Source organism: Tamandua tetradactyla, chromosome 26 (assembly GCF_023851605.1).
Source record: "Tamandua tetradactyla isolate mTamTet1 chromosome 26, mTamTet1.pri, whole genome shotgun sequence".
Lineage (NCBI taxonomy): Eukaryota > Metazoa > Chordata > Mammalia > Pilosa > Myrmecophagidae > Tamandua > Tamandua tetradactyla.
Window position 1 is genome coordinate 1,158,372 of NC_135352.1, and position 20,038 is coordinate 1,178,409.

A 20,038-nucleotide genomic window follows, 5' to 3' on the forward strand; every position below is an offset into this window, starting at 1 on the left:
ATTTCTTGACCCTCTGCAGCATAGACAATTGTAAAAGAAAGAGACATTAAACAGACATTAAACAGCTAGTAAGCCATCCATGTGCAAACTGCTAAAAATCTGTGTATGTTTGCATGTGCTTGTATACAATAGTATAGGGATCTAAAATAGGTAACTAAAATTTAACCACATAAAATAGGCATTAAGTAGATAAATTTTACTAAAAGTTATTATAAATAAATAAAATAAATACATTTTTTGTGATCACAAGAACTATAAAAATGCTTTAAATAAGTATTGGATTTTGAAGAGGGAATTGCATTCAATCTGTAGAGGGAATGTTGAATAATATAGAAAGAAAGAAATGCATAAGTAAAACAAGGAAATATTTTATATAGTCCATCAAAAGTAGTTATTGGTGCAACAGCAATGTAATTCATAATTGGCTATGATTTTAAATAAAGTTTTGAAAAATGTCAAAAACAGATTTATAAACATATTAGGCAGAGTAACAGTGCATAAGAAGCATCAGTGGAAATTAGAGAAAATGTTCATTCTTTGCATGCAAACTCAGAAAAGAAACATAACTGAGCAAGTACTTTCACAAAAGCCTTCCCAGTGCCTTAGTTCAGAGATTGTCACTGCCCTGTGGGGTGGGAAGTAGATTTCAGCTTTCCCCAAATCCCTCTTCAATGGTCTATGTACAGGACACAAATGCTCAACCATAGTGTAGTCCTAATAATAGACTTTGAGATTTCACATCCATGGATTTCTTTTTGTGAAATAATCCTGCATATTCATTAGAGTCATTGAAAATAAGTAGTGATTGAATTCCATTTGTGCCAATATTGGAGGATAGCTAGCTATAGTTCTGAGGTGCTGCATGATTATAGATTGTATGTAAACACACATATATGCATCCATGCACAAATACATGCATATGTGCATACATATATATATAAGTATGGATACATTCTCCATTTCTCAGGATACAGTTCAAAAAGTTGCTATTCACAATATTTGAAATTACTTGGCACTTTGCTTTTAAAAAGTTGTTCAGGAAAATAAAGTTTTTGATATTGATTAGAGTTTCTGTGGAAAAGATTCATTAAGGAGTTTACAGTGTAAAATTTATAGAGAGAAGAAACTATGTTGTTTTCTTCTAAATGCAAAGGTTCACCATGAGGGATCCTGGGCTGATTTTAAAGCCATGCTATTCCAGCACAACCTCTTTCCAGGTGTGTGCTGAGGAAAGCTCTCAGAATGATTTGGTCTCAGCAGTTTCCATGGATGCCTCCTCCTCTTGGCTCTGAAGATCAATTTCCAAAGAAACAAAAATGGAAGAAAGTCCAACTCCTCTTGCTTTTTCCTTAACTAGGATATTTCTGCCACGCCTGGAGATACTTTATACAGCAAATTTAAAGACTGTTAAGGAGAAAAGTTGGATATCTTAGAAAAGGAATAGAAACCTACTGGGAATATTTCCTAAGTTTATAAAAAGATCTTAGTCCTGAAGAGAAGATAGCCTCGACCCATAGTAGAAGTCTAAAAATTCTTTGAGGTTAAGATGTAAGGGAATATTGCTTAGTCTTGAAAGTTCTGATTAGTTTTTAAAAAATATTTATTTAAATAATCAACAAGGAAAGTATATTAGTGATTTAACAACACATAGAATCTCACCATTTATTTTCTGGCTTTCTGACATTAAACCATTGCTTACTGTCTCTATTAGTCACTCTTTCTCATCAATTTCCTCAAATCCTCCTCAAATGCCTAGGGACTAAAGAGTTTATTCCTTGTACCCTCCGTTAATCAATCAATCAGTCCTTCTCTCCACCTGCCCCTCTACATCACTTTTTCTCTACTTTTTGTTGCATTCTTCCACATTACTCCCCTTACCACTCCCTGCTGAGTAACATGAAGGACTTTGACATATTCAGCAATGTACGGTAATATAATGATTTTGAGAATCCAGACTTCCTGCTGTTTTACATTTTCTTACACTACCTCCATGGTCAAAGTCTAACCCATGTTGTTAAGTGAGCTGGTATATAACAGGATATGCTATACTATTGTATAACAGGATATTCACTGTTATATATGGTGTATAACAGGATATTCACCCCATTTATGTGAGAGAAATTGTACTTCTTTGCCCTTATAAGATGAATAAAATGAAATAATATTAATAATTTCTATTTAAGTTTTGGATATTTGTCCTGCATTGCTAGTTTGATTGTATGGAAACATATCTGGCAGATACTAAAATTCTATTATTTGACATAATTGCATTTAATTGATTTGTCTATTTTTTGTTTATTAAACTAGGTAAACTTAATCCATTTATATGTTTTGATACACTTGACATGTTTATTTTACATTGGGCATGTCATTATTTTTGAAAAATTTCTTTGTTTGTTCCTTTAGTTTTTACCTTATTTTCATTTCAGAAATTTGTGTATTGCTCTTCCCAAGTTATCTTTGGCTTGAGGATTTCTTTGAGATTTTCTTTCCTATCAAAATGGCATGTTACTGGTGTTTTTTATTTAAGATGACAATTTTTAAAATTTCATCTTCAAATTTGGAATTTACTCAGCCCACTGTTACTACCAATTTAGTTAAATTATGTTGCATGAGATATACCATTCTATGGAAGGAAGTGTTTCCTCAAACATTTCTGGCTAATACCTAATGATGCCACACACATTTATGTAAGCATTCCAAAATCATAATATAAAAGCAACTCATTTGTTCCAAAATATCTCAAAATTTTAGATATTAACAGTCTAGCAGTGTTCCTTTTAAGATTTTATTCATTTAAAATTTTGAAGTTCTCCATTGTTAATGCTTATGTAAGATATTAGTAAAATTTGAAATTCTCTAGATGCAACAATTTTCAGTATCTAAAGGATGATTAACAATTTCATTTTGATTTCTTTAGCAGCCAGTATTGGTTGACAAATTTAACTACTTATAGTAGTTAAACATGAAGGCATAGATGTAGCAGCCAGTTTAAAAGAACATACTAATTATTGCCTTTTTATCATTTGGGTTAACAACACAGCTGTATGGGGTTAGAAAAAAAACTGTTAGGAAATGCAAATTTTATATATCCTAAGTATTAGGAACATTGATTTTCATATATTATTTTCTGGAAGTTAAAAAACATTAAGTACAGGGCAGGCCACATGGCTCAGCAGGCAGAGTTCTCACCTGCCATGCCAGAGACCTGGGTTTGATTCCTGGTGCCTGCCTATGCAAAAAACAAACAAACAAACCAATAAATAAAAAAATATTAAATATAGCTGTTATTTCAATCATATAGTTATTTTTAAACAGAAATGGAAGAATACATAGAACTCCTTCTATCTTAGAAGATTTTGATTTATTCAGTGATGTATTTTACTTTTTCTCTCCCCTGGCTTTCTTAAGAGAAGAGATTCTCCATCCATCATGGCGTCAATTGGACCATGGTGACAGATTATTCTCATTAGGATACATACCAGCAGAGCCACTGGGGACCTCCTGTTCTACCTTTTTTATTGGCTTATTTGGAGACAATCCTTGGAAATACCTTCATTATTGCATTGATTCTCATGGATAATAAATTCCATTCACCCATGTATTTCTTCCTTAACATCTTCCTCTCAGTGAAATAGTAACCACCACATATTTTGTTCCCAAGATGTGGGTGCATTTCCTGTTAGAGAAGAAAGACATTCTCTTCAGTGAATGCTTTGCCCAGCTCTATATTTACTTTCTCTCTGGATGCACTAAGTTCATCCTTTTTACTATAATGTCATATGACCCTTGATTAACCATTTGCAGCCCCCTTTGGTACCTTATAATTATGACCAGCTCACTCTGTGTTCATCTCGAAATACTCTCCTGAGTAAGCAGCTTCCTGCTTAGTCTTCCAGTTACTATCGTTAAGGCAGGACTGTGCCATACTGTGGTCCCAGTAAGATTGATCATTTTCTCTGTGGCAGTGCCCCCTCCTCCCCAAGGCCTGGGCTCATACCATTGACCTATTAGAATTCCTCAGTTCCCTAGTCTTTCTCACTAGCTCCCTCTAACTCACTGTGGTCTCCTGTGTTTAAATGATCTCCATCTCCTGAAGATAATCTCAGGCCAAGGACAATGCAAAGCTTTTTCCACCTGTGCTTTTCAATGTACTGTGATCCCCATGGACTGTAGAATCTCTATCTTTGTCTATATTTATCCTTCATAGAAGAGCAGCCTGTAACTCAACAAGATCCTCTTTATCCTCTCCAATGTCATCACACCTCTCCTGAGTCCCTTCATCTTCAGTCTATGGAGTGAAAACATGAAAGATGCACTGCAGGACACCTTAGCTAAGGGCCAGAACTTCATTAAAAGATGTAGTCCAAGTGACGGGATCTTTGAAAATCATTCCACACCTGGGAATTCTCAGTCATTTAGAGAATGAGTACAGCAATTGATATGTGGTTTATGATGGAGCTTTTTTTACTTTGTCATACATGGAATGCATAGTAAGAAGTTAGGTGGGTTTTCCCACATTTGATTTAACAACTACCAGGATGTTAGGATGCAGACTCACTGTACATTTCTATAGGGATATTAATTGAGTTGCTCACCATGAATGAGCTAACAATCTATGAGTATAAAGGCCTTTCCTTATTGTATTAGTCAGGGTTCTCTGAAGAAACTAAACCAGCAGGAGATATCTGTAAAGATGAGGTTTCTAAAAGTGCCTCACACAACTGTGGGGATGTACGATTCCAACATTTGTAGGGCAGGTCATGAACTGGTAGCTCAATGAACTGGTCTTCAACAAATTTCCTAGGAGAGGTTGGCTGGCTGAAGCAGAAAGAGAGATTCTCTCTTGAGAACCTCCCATTTGAGATATTTATCCCATAAGAGCAATGGAGTTAAAAGGTGTCACCACGAATATGAAATCATAGATTGCATTAATAGTTGGTTGCCATTTGCAGGAATGGAACTTAAATTCTTCTTGTCTTTCTTTTTTACATGAGTTTAGCTACCTCTCCTTAGGATTAAACTAAAAATATTCTCCCTTTTATTGTTCACTGATGTCCCTTCTTTGGATTTATAGCTCCTGGTAAAGAAAACATTTATTTATTCATGTTAGCCTTCATTTCAAATCTACCTGTGATATAAAGTTGGAATAATTAAGGAAAAGAATAAGGAGATAATGGATAATTTGCAAACTATCATAAGTAATGTATAATTAAGGGAACAGTATCTACATAATATTGGTCATGGTTATCTCCTTCCTTTTATATAATTTTTGTGGGATTCAGGAGCACATTTACAAGAAAATATCCTAAGTATGATGAGTTCTAGTGATTGACAAATGTGCTTGACTCTCATTCTATCTACTTTCTACCTGGAGATTTGACAGTTTGACCCTTTGTAGGAAAATTGATTTATCAATAGCTTGTTCAGACAAGATACAGATAAAGTTCTTTCTTAATACCAACAGACTGGGGAAGTATGTGGACTTTTATCTTTTTAACTCCCTTCCTTCCTCAAACACAAAATTGGCCTTCTGAACTAGTCTCTCTCTCTCTCTCTCTCTCTCTCTCTCTCTCTCCACCTCACCCCCTCTCTCTTACATTCTCAACCATGTTATCTTGTCATTTAGTAATCTAGTGTTTTGTGCATGCAAACAGGAAAGCAAGCAGTATAGGGAGTTAGTGGTTCATAGGTTTGTGCAGCAGGATATAGAAAAATTCTTTCTACATATATCAGTAAGGAGATGACAGAAAAAGGCAGTTTCTATTAGGACTTAAGAAGAAGGAATGGAAAAAGAAAAATAAGAAATATTAGGAAACAGGGTCTTAATTGAGTCTATGCAAATGTACATCTCCTAGTAATTTTTGTTCCTCAAAGTTTCTTTCTGATTATATAATCCTATAAATATTCCTTTGTTTAATTTTGATTCTGTTTAGTGTACTGTGATTTTGATTATAGCAGTTGGTTTTAGCATGTATTTAGTGTGTAACTTATTCAAAAATTTCTATGACCAGTCTTTTTCAACCCAGTTGAAAAAAGGCTGAGTAATTTAATTCAAGGATTTTTTTAAAGAACATGTAAAGTGGATCATTATAGATGTTGTGCATATGTAAGACATGAGACCCAAAAGGCAATTTCTTAATATATTCAAAATGGTTAAAATGACTAGTTTTGAAAAAAATTGATTATATTCTAAAAAAGTATTACCAGGGTATTCAAATTTTGATTGCTTGGCATGTTACTTATAACCTTCTAATTAATATTTTTGTCTTGAAAGTAGTCAAACTAATTGAATTTTGTAATACCATTATTTTTTGGTTGTATGTTGTATGGCAGGGTCACATTTCATTCTTTTTCCATGTAAGTATCCCATTACCGCAGCACCATTTGTTGAATGCTTGCTTGTTTGCTTTTTGTTTGTTTTTTGAGGAAGTGCTTGGTCTGGGAGTCAAACTCAGGTCTCCTGCATGACAGGCAAGAATTCTACCACTGAACTACCCTCACACCCCACCATTGCTCTTTTGTTTGTTTGTTTTTGCACCCCACCATTACTTGTGTGTGTGCATGCATTTGTGTGTGTGTGTGTGTGTGTGTGTGTGTGTGTGCATGGTCCAGGAACTCAACCCAGATCTTGGGCATGGAAGGTGAGGATTTTACCACTGAACCAACCGTGCACCCCCCACCATTACTTTTTAATGATATGATATTTTTGGTCCTTTGGGATTGGGGATTAAATAATATAATCTTCTGTCTTGCATAAATATTATCTATAGTATAATTTTTGTTTTTTGTATATAGTAGAAAGGAAAATAAATTATTTCCCACCACCATTTTCTCTTACATTGTTGAGCAACTCAGCTTATTTTTCAGAACCAATAATAATATATAATTAACCAAATATCAGGGTATATTGTATAATAAATTTAAATAATTTAAATAATAAACATTGCTGGGATTATTTTTCAAAAGTAAGTAAATGTATAGCTTGATTTGATGAAGTATTTTATACTTCTGCATATTATTCTTTTGAATAAAATATTTGTTGTATTATTGTTTTGAATGAAATATTTGTCCAATGAAATTTTACAAGTAATGATTTCAATGCAATATGCATTAGTGATTATGAGAAATGGAATTCATTTAACCTCCTAATTTTCATTTAAAACTGTTTTTGTTTTCTCCTTCCCCTCACTCATTTAGGTAAATTTCAATGGCCAAACTGGAACATGAGCATTCCAGCACTATTACCTACATGATGTGTAGATTTTCCAATCTGTATCATACTGAAATCCCTCTCTTCCTCTTCTCCCTGGTTTATATGGAAAATCTCCTGGGAAACACAGCTGCCCTCTCTCTATTGGTTCTTGATTTTTCTTTCTCTGGATGCCCATAAATCACTTCCCTTGTCATCTGACATTTCTCAACCTGTTTTTAGCACTGTATTAGCTAATGTTCTGTATAGATACAGAACAATCAGGAGATATCTGTAAATATAAAATTTATAAAAGTGTCTCACACAACATAGGGCAGGCCATGAGTTGGCAGCTCCAAAGAAGCTCAATGAACTCTTAGGAGAGGTTGACTGAAGCAGAAAGAGTGATTGTCTTTTCTGAATCTTCCTTAAAATCCTTCCAATTTTAGACTGAGTTTTACTCATTGCAGAAGACGCTCCCCTTAGCTGATTGCAAATGCAAATAGCAGTCGATGCAGGCAACATGATTATCATTTAAGTCCATGAAAGGTCTTCACAGCAACAGACAGGCCAGCACTTGCCTAACCAGACAACTGGGCACCAACACCTGGCCAAGTTGACACATGAGCCTGACCGTCACAAGCACCCTTTTTATCCCCAAGATGCTCTTTAACTTTCATCCAACCAGAAAACTTATAATCTTACAACCTCAGACTTGCCCGAATTTACATCACCTTATTCTTCAAGTCGCCTGAGTCCTTTATGCTTGCAGTGATGGCTGTGGATTGCTATGTGGCCATTTGGTACCCACTAAGATACCTGCTTTATTATGAACTCTTCTGTGTGTTTGGCACTGGCTCTGCAGTTCTGGGCAATCAGCTTCTTTGACTCATTGTGCCTCTTTCCTTCATAACCTTTCCACTCTGTGATCCTTATGCTATTCAGTACATTTTCTGTAAGAGGCCACCATTCTTTACATGTTCTGTGCTGAAACTTATTGCAGAAGACTATGATGATATTGGAGGTGATTGAAAAAGTGTTTCTCCACTTCATTCTCATAACAGTCTTCTCCTACTTTGCATCCTAATGGTAGTAAATGGAATGGACTAAAGAGAGGGCAGGATAAAAGCTTTTTTCACCTGTACTCCACACCTGATTGTTGAGACCATATGTTATGGGAGAGGACTGGTCATATTCATGAGACCCAACTCTCTCTACTCAGTAGAGGGATACAAACTCATCTCCTTGTTCTATGCATCAACATCCCAATGCTGAATCCTCTAAGTTACAGCCTGAAGAACAAGAAAGTGAAGGGTACCATGTAAAGAGTCATGGGAAGATAACCAAAAGCAAAAACAAAACAGAAAATACCAGCCATAGAGTAGAAGCTTTAAAGATTAAAGACAATGTTTCTTACCTTGTGTTCACCTCCAAATTATGTGGGCTTAAGATCTAAGACTTGAATTTTGGATTCAGTAGACTTGCAAATGTATATGCAAACATATTTTAAAAATTTCCCAAAGTATTTTCCATTCAACTTTCTTTTCTCTATGAATGAATATGTATGGATATCAGTTTACTAAGCGTTAAATTATTGCCATGTCAGCTCAATAAAATACTGTGATAACTCAACCATATTAATAGGATTGCCATATCGTACAATCACTGCCTTCACAATAATATGTAAAAGTATTACATACTTCTTTTTATAACCCTTTTTTATAAGTTTTGATAAGTTGCCCATTCCTAGTCTACCAATCTGCTGTGACTCATAGGGGATGTCAACTAGAAGATGCTAATCTCAGCTTTTTCCCAGAGTAAAGAACAGAAAGAGAATGGAAATTCTGAAATACACACATCTTAAAGAAATGAAATTTGAAGTTATCAATGAGAATTTTTCAGGATGTAGAACAAGGTCTTCATTTTTATCAATTATATTATTTTATTTATTTTTTCCCTTGTGGTGAATCATTTATGAAAGTGGTATGATTTTCTTTAATTTAAAGAAGTTCAAAGGAATTATTTAAACTTCTTTTATGTCATTATGGAAGAGAGGCTACATGAATGAATATTAAAAATTATTTCATGTATTTAACTGTATTTATTTACTACAATGTACACACAGCCATGGTTTATCATGGGGCTCATACACTAATGAGCTTAAAATTGTTGGATTTGAAGGCAATTTACAGAGTTAAATCCAGGTTAAACCACTTAGTAGGTACATTTCTTTGGGAAAATAACTTCACCTTTTCATTATTCTGTTTGTCAATTATTCCACCTGAAAAAAATCATTAATTTTAATACATGCATTGTTGAAAGTATGAAACATATGTAATACACCTGGAACATAGCAAAGGCTTAATAAACACTGCATGTTATTAGTTTCCAGATACCATTTAAGGGAAAATAAATAATTTTTGATAGATTTTATAATTTCATAGGAAGAAAAAAATGTGGCAATTCCACTAAATAGACAACTTGTCAGAACTGTGTTATTTCTGTTGACAGCAATTTGCCCATTGAAGCAGAAATTCCTTTTTCCAAGGTCACATGTAAAACTTTTAGAATAATTTATAGAACCTAATTTTATATTAGTATTAAGACTTCTAAGAAATATATTATCCCCAGACAACCCACTGTCTACCTGTGCCTCAAGGGATAAATGCAGCTCATTTATGTGTGGGAGACCTGTGCTCTCATTAAAAAAATTTAAAGCCCATATATAAAAGAATCTTAATTTGTTCCTGTCTTATAATTTTTTTAATATTCTGACATGTGGTTACATATTAAAAAAAAGAATATAACATTCTTTTAATGTGGAGTGATGCAGTAATTTATTTGTAATCCTGTAAGACCTAAGTCTTCATCATCACCCTTCAAAAATATGCATGTCAATGGTTTTCTAAACCCTACCTTGGATGTGACTTTTCTTATAGCTAAGCTATCATTGTAATTCAGAGTTGCCCTTTAACAAGCACAATTTTATAAATGGTATCACATTCTGTTTTCTAAATAACTGCTCCAGAAATATAAAGAAATTGAAACAATGGTGTCTAGAGGAGATTGCCCTCTGGGTGAAATCAGAAGTATGTAACATGTTGTAACTTAACCCCAAATTTGTCAATCTTTAAGACTTGTTTTGCTTACTATTAAATTGAAAAACCATATTCCTTAGTAACTGAAAATTAATCTTAACCTAATGTATATTTTTCTTATGACTAACAGTGAAAAAGCAATGTATGAATATTGTGTGAGATGATAGCAACAATCAGGTGAATCAAGAAGCAATACAAATGCAGTAAAACCAGTGTGCATTTTTTTCAGTTATTGTTTTTATTAATGGTATAGCAAGGAAAATAATTTTTATGTAGCATAAGGTAAACTATAATCAGTGACTATGATTAATATAAATTAATAATAACTTGAATAAAGTTAAATTTTTTCAAAGAAACTTTCCAAGCTTCCACCTTCCTCCATTTTTACCCTATGGTCAATTTTTAGTTTGAACTACTGAAAACTCCCCTACAGCAAAAACTGCCTATTCCTAGTAATTACCACTTTGTTATGTTTCAAGTCTCATAGAGGAAACTCAAAACATATTTGGTTTAAATTTTTGAATTATAATACCTGGTTAAAATCTTTGGGAAACCAAAATGATTTTGATTAAGACTTGCAACTTAATTGGGAAACTGTGATTAATTCAAACTCAATTTTGATTTAACAACTTTTTTTGCACCTCACCAAAAATAAATGTTACAGGATTTTGACAGCACATGGATATAGATTACTTAAATAGTTTTGCAAAAAAGTCTATTACCAGAAACCATAAGAAGAAATTTGAATGACAATGTAATTACAATTAGGTGAAGACCAAGTGGAGTGAATTCAAATTCTCTAAGGATTGATTATGAGAAAACCTGTGGGGCAGGCAAGAACACTTGCCTGGAATGCCAGAGGACCTGGGTTCGTTTCCCAGTGCCTGCCCACGTATTTAAAAAAAAAACAAACTAGGAAAAATGAGAAAACCTGTGTTCATGTAATGACATCTTCCTCCTAGCAGTCTAGTAAGATCATGGTAGGAAAGAAGTTTCTTCATTTTGGGTCAAAACACTTTCACATGTACAAAATGAAGATACTTTCCAAAGGCTTAAACTTGAGGCTGGGTCCTTAAACATAGTTTAACTTTTTGAGAGGATTTAATTGGTTAAATGAATTAAATTATAGGCCCAAGAAACTGTTTCTTTCTAACTTAGAAAATGGGAAGGGTTGTGTGTCTGTGTGTCCAGGAGTGTGTATGTGTTCATGTGTATTTTTTGTGTGCTTGATTATGTGTGGGAACATATATGTGCATGAGACAGATGAACCAAAATATTAACTCTTTTTTGTAACTGTAATAACTTACACACTTAATAATACTGAATACTTGAAAGCTGTCATGGTCAGGTTCATGTGTCAACTTGGCCAAACGTTGGTACCTGTTTGTGTGGTTGGGCAAGTGCTGGTCTGTTGCATAGTCTGTTGTGATGAGGACATTTCATAGAATTAAATCATGACCACATCATCTGCATCCACAGCTGATTCCATTTGTAATCAAGCAAAGGGGAGTGTCCTCTGCAATGAGTGATGCTTAGTCTAATCACTGGAAGCCTTTTAAGGAGGATTCAGAACAGACAGTCTCTCTTCCTGCTTTGGTTGGTGAGCCTCTCCTGTTTAGTTCATCCAGACCCTCCATCAGAATCATTGGCTTCACAACGTGCCCTGAAAATTTGGACTCTGCATTCCCACAGTTATATGAGACACTTTTATAAATTTTATATTTGCTAGTGTTTCTTACTGATTCTGTTTCTCTAGAGAATGCTAACTAATACAAAAGCTATATGGACCTTGTTCTTTTTCAGCATTGTGTTCTAAATTAGATATAATTTCTGAGACTAAAAAATTAGAAATGATGATTGCTACTACAACATATGGTTGATATTTTTTCTTTTCTTTCAGTACTCACTCAAAATTTCCTTCTATTTTATTTGGAAATATCATTCCTAGCACTATATCTCTCTGATATAGCCAACCATGGGTTGGCTTTCCTCTTGAATGTTATTCTCTTATTGAATTCACCTCTCCTATTAAATTGTATAAAATAGAAATAAAATCTAAATGAGAAGGAATGGCATTGACACTCCCTAATAAAGCATGTGCCCAAGTTTCTAGTTAATCAAGATGATGACATAAGACACTTAGGGTGTGCACTTACACAGAACCTTTGAACAAACTCCAAAAATTGGCAGAGCCCTTTTCCTTAAAGTTCAAAATAAAGAGAAATTAAAGATACTGGTGCAACTGGGCCAGTGACAAGTTGGGCAAATACAGGTTTTTAAATGTTAAGAGGAGCTCAAAGTACCTAGCTTGCCCCTTTCCCAACCCATCATAGCATGTGTGGAGCCAATATTTGAGCCCATTGTGGGTTGCTGGCCTTGTTCCTGCAGTAGAAGGGCAATCCCTGTGCATATTCTAGAGTATCTTTATGTTCATGACAATCTATGAGGTGACAATTTGAAATATTGAATTATGAAATTATTCTCTGGTTGGTCCAAACACAACTTGTTTTGTGGAAAACAATTAATTAAAAAGGATGACCTGCTTTAATAGATTAGATAGTCATACAATAGATTAGAGCACCCAGGAAAAGGAGAAAATCTATTTCATTGGTATTAGAGGGAGCATTCAAATTCCTGTAAATGGGGAAGTTCCTATGGCCATAGGAAATCTTGAAAACCCAGGACAAGACAAAGGTTCAGGGAACAGGAAGTCAGACCTGCACTACATATAATCCTCTGCTGATATTCAAAGTAGGGCTAAACACTGAAGAAAAGCATCAACTGAAGCAGAACCAAACTACAAAGATTATAAAAGATGTTTTTTTCACAATCGTTGCATTTTTTTTTAGTTAGGACCTTGCACCTAAGGAAATCTCTTTTATATCATTAGATGGATACTAATGTAAGGAATAGACATACCAAGGACAAAATCTCAGAGATAAGATCTTCAAATATTGAGCTGTAAATTATGCAAGTAAGGACTACAATACAAAGAAACAGGAAATGATGACTGATTGAAAGCAGCAAAATAAAAATCCAGAAAACATCAAAGAAGAATAGTCTTTGGATAAACCAGAAAAAGACTTTAAAGAAATGATGCTGAACATGCTCAAGAAGATAAAGTAAGAAATGGAGAAAGAACTAAAGGATTTCATGAAAGTAATGGATGAACAATATGAGGGTTCATAAAGAAATAGAAATTTTCCAAGGGAACCAAATAACTTAAATTTCAAATTCCCTAGAGAGTTTCAACAGTAGTTTGTAGTTGACTGAAGAAAAAAGAAGAAACTTAAATAGAAGACAGGTGAAATGATACAGGCTGAAGAATAGACAGAAAAATTATCAAAAAAGTGAAGAGAAACTAAGAGACCTGAAGATTACCATGTCCTGGGTGAAGAAGAAAGAGAAAAAAGTGTAAGCAAGAATATTCAAAGAAATAACAGGAAAAAGATCTAATATTTAGTGAAAAACATTAATATTCACATTTACGGAGGACAGAAAACCACACACAAAGTACACTTAATGAGAACTATCCCAGAAACATAATTGAAACAGGTGGATATGAATAACAGGATAGTGTTGTGATAACTTCAAGGGACAAGCAAGGGTGCTCTAGATAATTTACTACTATATTATTGGTAGAAATATGGATGCTAAGTTACTTCCATTTCTCATAAGAAATCCTGGAGACAAGAAGGCAATGGGAAGTGTAATCAAAGTGATTAAAAAAAATCAATTGCCAACCAAACATTTTAAAACCAGTGAGACTATCTTTCAAAATGGAGGGAGATATTAAGACATCCACAGATAAAATTTGAGGTTATATGTCATTGCTAAATGTGCTGCAGTGGTTTAGAGCTACGTAACCCCCAAGAAACATGTTCTTTTTTTTTTTTTAACATGGGCAGGCACTGGGAATTGAACCCGGGTCCTCTGGCATGGCAGGCAAGCGTTCTTGCCTGCTGAGGCACCGTGGCCCAAGAAACATGTTCTTACACATAATCCATTCTGTGGGTGTGAAACCATGGAATATAATAAGTTGTAATGAGGTTATTTCCATTAAGTTGTGGCCCACCTCCATCAGGATGGGTCTTAGTCTTACTACTGGAGTCCTTTATAAGAAGAATGAAATTAATACACATATGGAGCCATCAGAAGTTGAAAGACAATGGAGCCTGGGAGACAAAGGAAAGATCAGGTGGGGCTGCCATGAGCATTGCCACGTGATTAAGGAGGCTAAGGACCAAGTTTATTAGTGGCCAGCTATGGAATTCCAAACTATTGTAGGAAAGCATCATCTTAATAAGACCTTCATTTGCACTTCTATCCTCAAAACCATGAGCCAATAAGTTCCTATTTTTAAGCCAACTCATTGTATTGTATTTGCTTGACAGCTGAGGAATCTGAAACATATTTTGGCACTGGAAAATTGAGTGCTGACATATCAAATACAAAAAATGTCTGTGGAGGGCTGCACAGGTGGTTCAGTGGTAGAATGCTCACCTTTCATGGAGGAGACATGGGTTACATTTGTGGACCATGCATCCACCCCCCCAAAAATATTGTGGAAATAGCTTTGGAAATGAATCATTGTAAGAGGTCAGAAGAATTGTGATGTTCTTGATAGAAAAGATCTAGATTCCATTGAAGAGATTATTGGTAGAAGTGTGGCTACTAAGGCACTTTCAAAGAGTCCTTAGAAGGAAATGATTAATATGTCATCAGGCACCAGAGGAAAGGCAATTCTTATTTTATAGTGGCAGAGAACTTGACAAAATTGATTTCTGATGCTTGGAAGGCAAAACATGAAAGTGATGAACTTGGATATTTAGCTGAGGAGATCTGTAAACTAATTGTGGAAAGCAAAGCCCAGTTATTCCAGGTAGTTTATCATAAACTGTGAGAAGAAAGGGATAATCTGATAAATGAACTCTTAAGTGCAAGACAACACAGAAATTGATAGTTCAAGAAATTCTGAGTGTATATGCATTGGATATTCTGAGATTAGAAACAGAAGAATCTCTATCAGGGACCTCACTGAACTTCCATAAAGTGAATCCCCAGAGAATAGGTCAAAACTGAAAACAGAACTAGTTAGCCATTTCAGCAGAAGTCTGGATTAGAAATGCAGGCATGCAGGACTATCTGTGGATGTTTCTATTGTCTGATAGTTTGGCTCACTGTGAAATGTATGCAAATTTGAAAAGTTTTTGTGAAATCTTTATGATCTGTTCCATTGCTAGCCTGGACTGAAAAGGACAGGGAAGGGACAAATTGAAGTAAGAATAGCTTCAAGGGCAGAATATTGGACACTGAGGTCTGGAATAAAGAGATCTCCTTGAGCCAACAGAGTGAGTCCATTCATGTGATGTAAAAGTTGGGTCCACCTTGCTCTTAGATGTAGTGGTCATTGCAACACATTGACAAAATTGATTTCTGATGCTTGGAAGGCAAAACATGAAAATGATGAACTTGGATATTTAGCTGAGGAGATCTGTAAACTAATTGTGGAAAGCAAGAAGAGTTTTCTAAGAAGAGTGCAGCTTCCATAATGCTAAGAGATGGTGGGGTGTTTCCTGGTGTTTTCTGAGAGTTTGTCAACCACCTCAGTGCTTGGATATGAGGTGACCTTTGCTCCAGGATTTTCTCAGAGCCTAGCTGCCACCCTGTTATGTGGAGTCAGTACAGCATATACCCCCAGTGTTCAGAGAGTATGGCTACTGTGAAAGTGCTTATAAGGGGTGGTGCCACTGCTCCATCAGGCCCAGAGATAAAAACAGAAATCCATAGATGAATCTCAGATCTTGAATTCAGATGGAGTATACCCAGCTGTGCTCAGAATTATTTGTCACCAGTGATCCTTAATTTCCTCCTAATTTCTTGTTATTGGAATGGGAATGTTTATCATATGCCTGTCCCTCCTTTATGTATTGGAAACAGATAATTATTTTCTATGTAACACAGGTCCACAGAGAGAGGGGGATTATGTGCCAAGGGAGACCACACCCATAGGCAAATTTTTGTGAGACTTTGTACTTAGATTTCTTTCTGAAATGACTTAAGGTTTTGGGGAAGTTGTGATGGAATAAATGTATTTTGCATATAGAAAGGAACCTGTATTTTGGGGATCTGGAGAGAGTAGTATATACTCAAGAAAAACTTAATCCATCGGTACAATGGTATGAACTCATTGTAAGTGGAACAATTTGATGAAGCTAATTCAGTTAATGTGTGATGCAACTCAATTGGGGTAGATCTTAATACTTTTTCTGGTGGACTTTATAAACAAAATACAATTCAGACAGAAAGAAAGTCACAGATAAGTTTCAGAAGTTGAAGATCAACAGAATCTAGGTGAGAAAGGAGAGGTCACTATGTGCTCTTCTATGTGACAGAGTAACTGAGGAAAAAGGATCATGGGAAGATATTCCTAGAACACAAATATTTGATAAAAGAGCCTGTTCTAGTTTGCTAGCTGCTGGAATGCAACACACCAGAGATGGACTGCTTTTAATAAAAGGGGATTTATTTTGTTAGTTCTTCAGAGGAAAGGCAGCTAACTTTCCACTGAGGTTCTTTCTTACATGGGAAGGCACAGGATGGTCCCTGCTGGCCTTCTCTCCAGCCCCCTGGGTTCCAACAACTTTCCCCGGGGTGACTTCTTTCTGCATCTCCAAAGGCCTGGGCTGAGCTGCGAGTGCTGAGGAATGCCGAGCTTCTTAGGCTGTGCTACATTGTGGCCTCTCACTTAAGCATCAGCCAATTAAGTCAAACAACCTTCATTGCAGCAGGAACGCCTCCTAGCTGACTGCAGATGTAAATCAGCAACAGATGAGGTCCACGTACCATTAGCTCATGTCCATAGCAACAAAACTAAGTATGCTCACCTGGCCAAGTTGACAGCTGAATCTAACTACCACATGCCCACCCCTTGTCAACTTGGCAACTACAAATATCACCTTAAACAGGTGCAAAATATTCTCTTCTTGCTGTGGACCTGTGAATCTCAAAACAAGTCCGGTGCCAATATGCAAAGGAAGATATTCACAGGATACAGATTTTCATTTCCATAGGGAAAAATTGGAAGAAACCCAGATGTAAAACCTGCAGGGCAAGTGCCATGGGATTTCAAGGTCTGAAAGTCATTTATCCTTCGGCTTTAGAAAGTGGCAGTCCCACCCCTTCCAAGGGCCTATGCAATGGCTGCCTTTTCCAAATCAACCTCAGGGAACATCGAGGAGACCACCTCTCAGCTCCACTCTCTCCAGGCATCAGGGCCACCCCTGGGCTCTCTGCCATTTCTGGGGCACATGCTCAACCCCTCCATGTGGTGGCAGTCAGGCTCTCCCAATCCCCCAAGGAGCATGCTACACCTTTTCCAAGGCCTGAGGCTGCACAACTCTTCCACTGCAATGAGAGGGGAGACTCATCCTCACCCTTCAGGGTAAACTCACCCTCTCCATGTATATGGGTGGGTCCACTCTCTTGGCTGAGGTTTCTTGACTTCAGACCTGAGCTTCCATGGTTCTCGCTCTGCAAACTCCAATCTCTCCCTTTTGTGTCCTCCTTTGTCAAGATTGGTATTAGTTCCATCTACACCAACAGTCTCTTCAAGCACTTCAGAACTTCTCCATTATTCTCTTCACAGTTCCTCCAAAATCTTCCCCTTAGCCATCCAAAAAACTGTTCCAACACATCTGGTATTTGCAAACCACAGCAGCACCCCACTCTCTGGTACCAAATCTGTTCTAGTTTGCTAGCTACCAGAATACAACACACCAGAGATGGATTGGCTTTTAATAAAAGGGGATTTGTTTTGTTAGTTCTTCAGAGGAAAGGCAGCTAACTCTCCACTGAGGTTCTTTCTTACATGGGAAGGCACAGGATGGTCTCTGCTGACCTCTCCAGGCCCCTGGGTTCCAACAACTTTCCCCGGGGTGACTTCTTTCTGTATCTCCAAAGGCCTGGGCTGAGCTGCGAGTGCTGAGATGAGGAATGCCGAGCTGCTTGGGCTGTGCTACATTGCGGCCTCTCATTTAAGCATCAGCCAATTAAGTCAAACAACCTTCATTGCAGCAGGAACGCCTCCTAGCCTACTGCAGATGTAAATCAGCAACAGATGAGGTTCACGTACCATTAGCTCATGTCCATAGCAACAAAACTAGGTATGCTCACTTGTCCAAGTTGACAACTGAATCTAACTACCACACTGCCATACCTTCATTAGGCCTTGATTTGGATATGATTTGAACTTCTCTTGGCCTCAAAGCCATGGACCAGCAAATCCAAAATATTTAACTCAGCCCACTGCATTGTATTTTCTTAAGCGGATGAGGTAACTAAAACATCCAGTCATATAGGATTAAGGCCCATCCAAATTCAATTTGGCCTTATAATAATTAAATCTTTCAAGACCTTATTTACAAATGATTTCCCATCTAGAGGATCAGGAGTTAAAACTTGAACACATCCTTGGTAGGGGACATGATCCATTCGTACCTATATGTGATAAAATTATTACTCAAAAGATTTCCAGGGGAAGATGGCAGAATAGGATAGGTTGAGTTCACCCCTACTCCAAAGAACAACTAAATAAGGGCAGGAAAAAGACTGGGGGAGTGATTCCAGGCTGTAAGTGACATGGGAGGCTTTCCTACACCACATAGGGAAGCCCTGGTTGAAAAAGTAGAAGAATGGAGACATCTAGAGAATGGGAGACTGGCTAGCTAGTGCAAACAGCCTAGTTTGTGCACTTCCAGATGGAAGCCCAGAGGTCCAGAGCCATCAAGAGTGCACAGACAGGGACACAGGGACAAAGAAGTTAATGAAGCTGTGTTCCTTGAACATGCCACCCCCTGCCATGGCTGATGACTCCCTCAACACCCCACACACCTGAATACTGCCACCCAACCTGCTCACTTCAAGCATTCCTGCCCCAGCCCCATCCCTACATGTCCTTGCCCCACACACCAAGCTGCATGTCCACAAGCCTATTCCAGACCAATCTCTCCAACACAAGTGCACAATCACACACCCTTTTACTGAGACATGTTTACCAGTGGCCAGCCCCTTGACCCCCAGCTCTCCCTCCGTTTCCCCTGTAGGCAGTCACCTGTGCACCTTGGCTGCAGGGACCCATCTTCATACAGAGACCACACCCGCACCCAGACCATACCGTTGCTCAACATTGCCTGCTTCCCCCTGAGCAATGCACACATGTACATCAGCATCTGGCTTCCCAGATGCATGCACACACACACAACCACTCATGCCACATCCCCTCAGCTTGGGGCAAAGGCTGACCTGTGTATTCAGGCCACACACAATACCAGCTTATGCAGGCACAATCCCCACCCACTGTCCCTGAGCTCTGCACATGTGCACACCAGGGCCCTGCCCCCCAGACCCACACACACAAGTTCCCTGCCCCCAAATCCACACACCAGCACAGCCACATCTTCTCTACCAGGCACCCATGCATTTGGTATTGGCCCATGTATCCCACCCCCTTGCTCCACACATGTGCACACCTTTGTCCCACCCCATAGCACAAGTGCCTTTCTCCCACACCTGTCAGGTGGTTTCAGGCAAATCTGTGCCTCACAGCCTCTGCCCTGTACAAGCAAACACCCCCACCCCACCTCACTCCTGCACTTGTTGACCTGTGCCAGGGCCTCAAGCATCCATCATCACCCACCACTGATGCGTGTTCCACAGACTTTATGACATGAACCCTGTCACTACACAT

At 37.3% G+C, this 20,038-nt stretch overlaps 1 long non-coding RNA gene across 1 annotated transcript in view; it reads right to left on the reverse strand.

Annotated features, from left to right (window-relative positions):
* Positions 1–3,548: 3,548 nt before the first annotated feature.
* Positions 3,549–20,038, reverse strand: part of LOC143669797 (uncharacterized) — a 36,723-nt gene continuing 20,233 nt past the window's right edge. The window contains exon 4 of the long non-coding RNA XR_013169067.1: positions 3,549–3,679. This is a non-coding gene — a long non-coding RNA (uncharacterized LOC143669797). The remainder of the gene's footprint in view (positions 3,680–20,038) is intronic.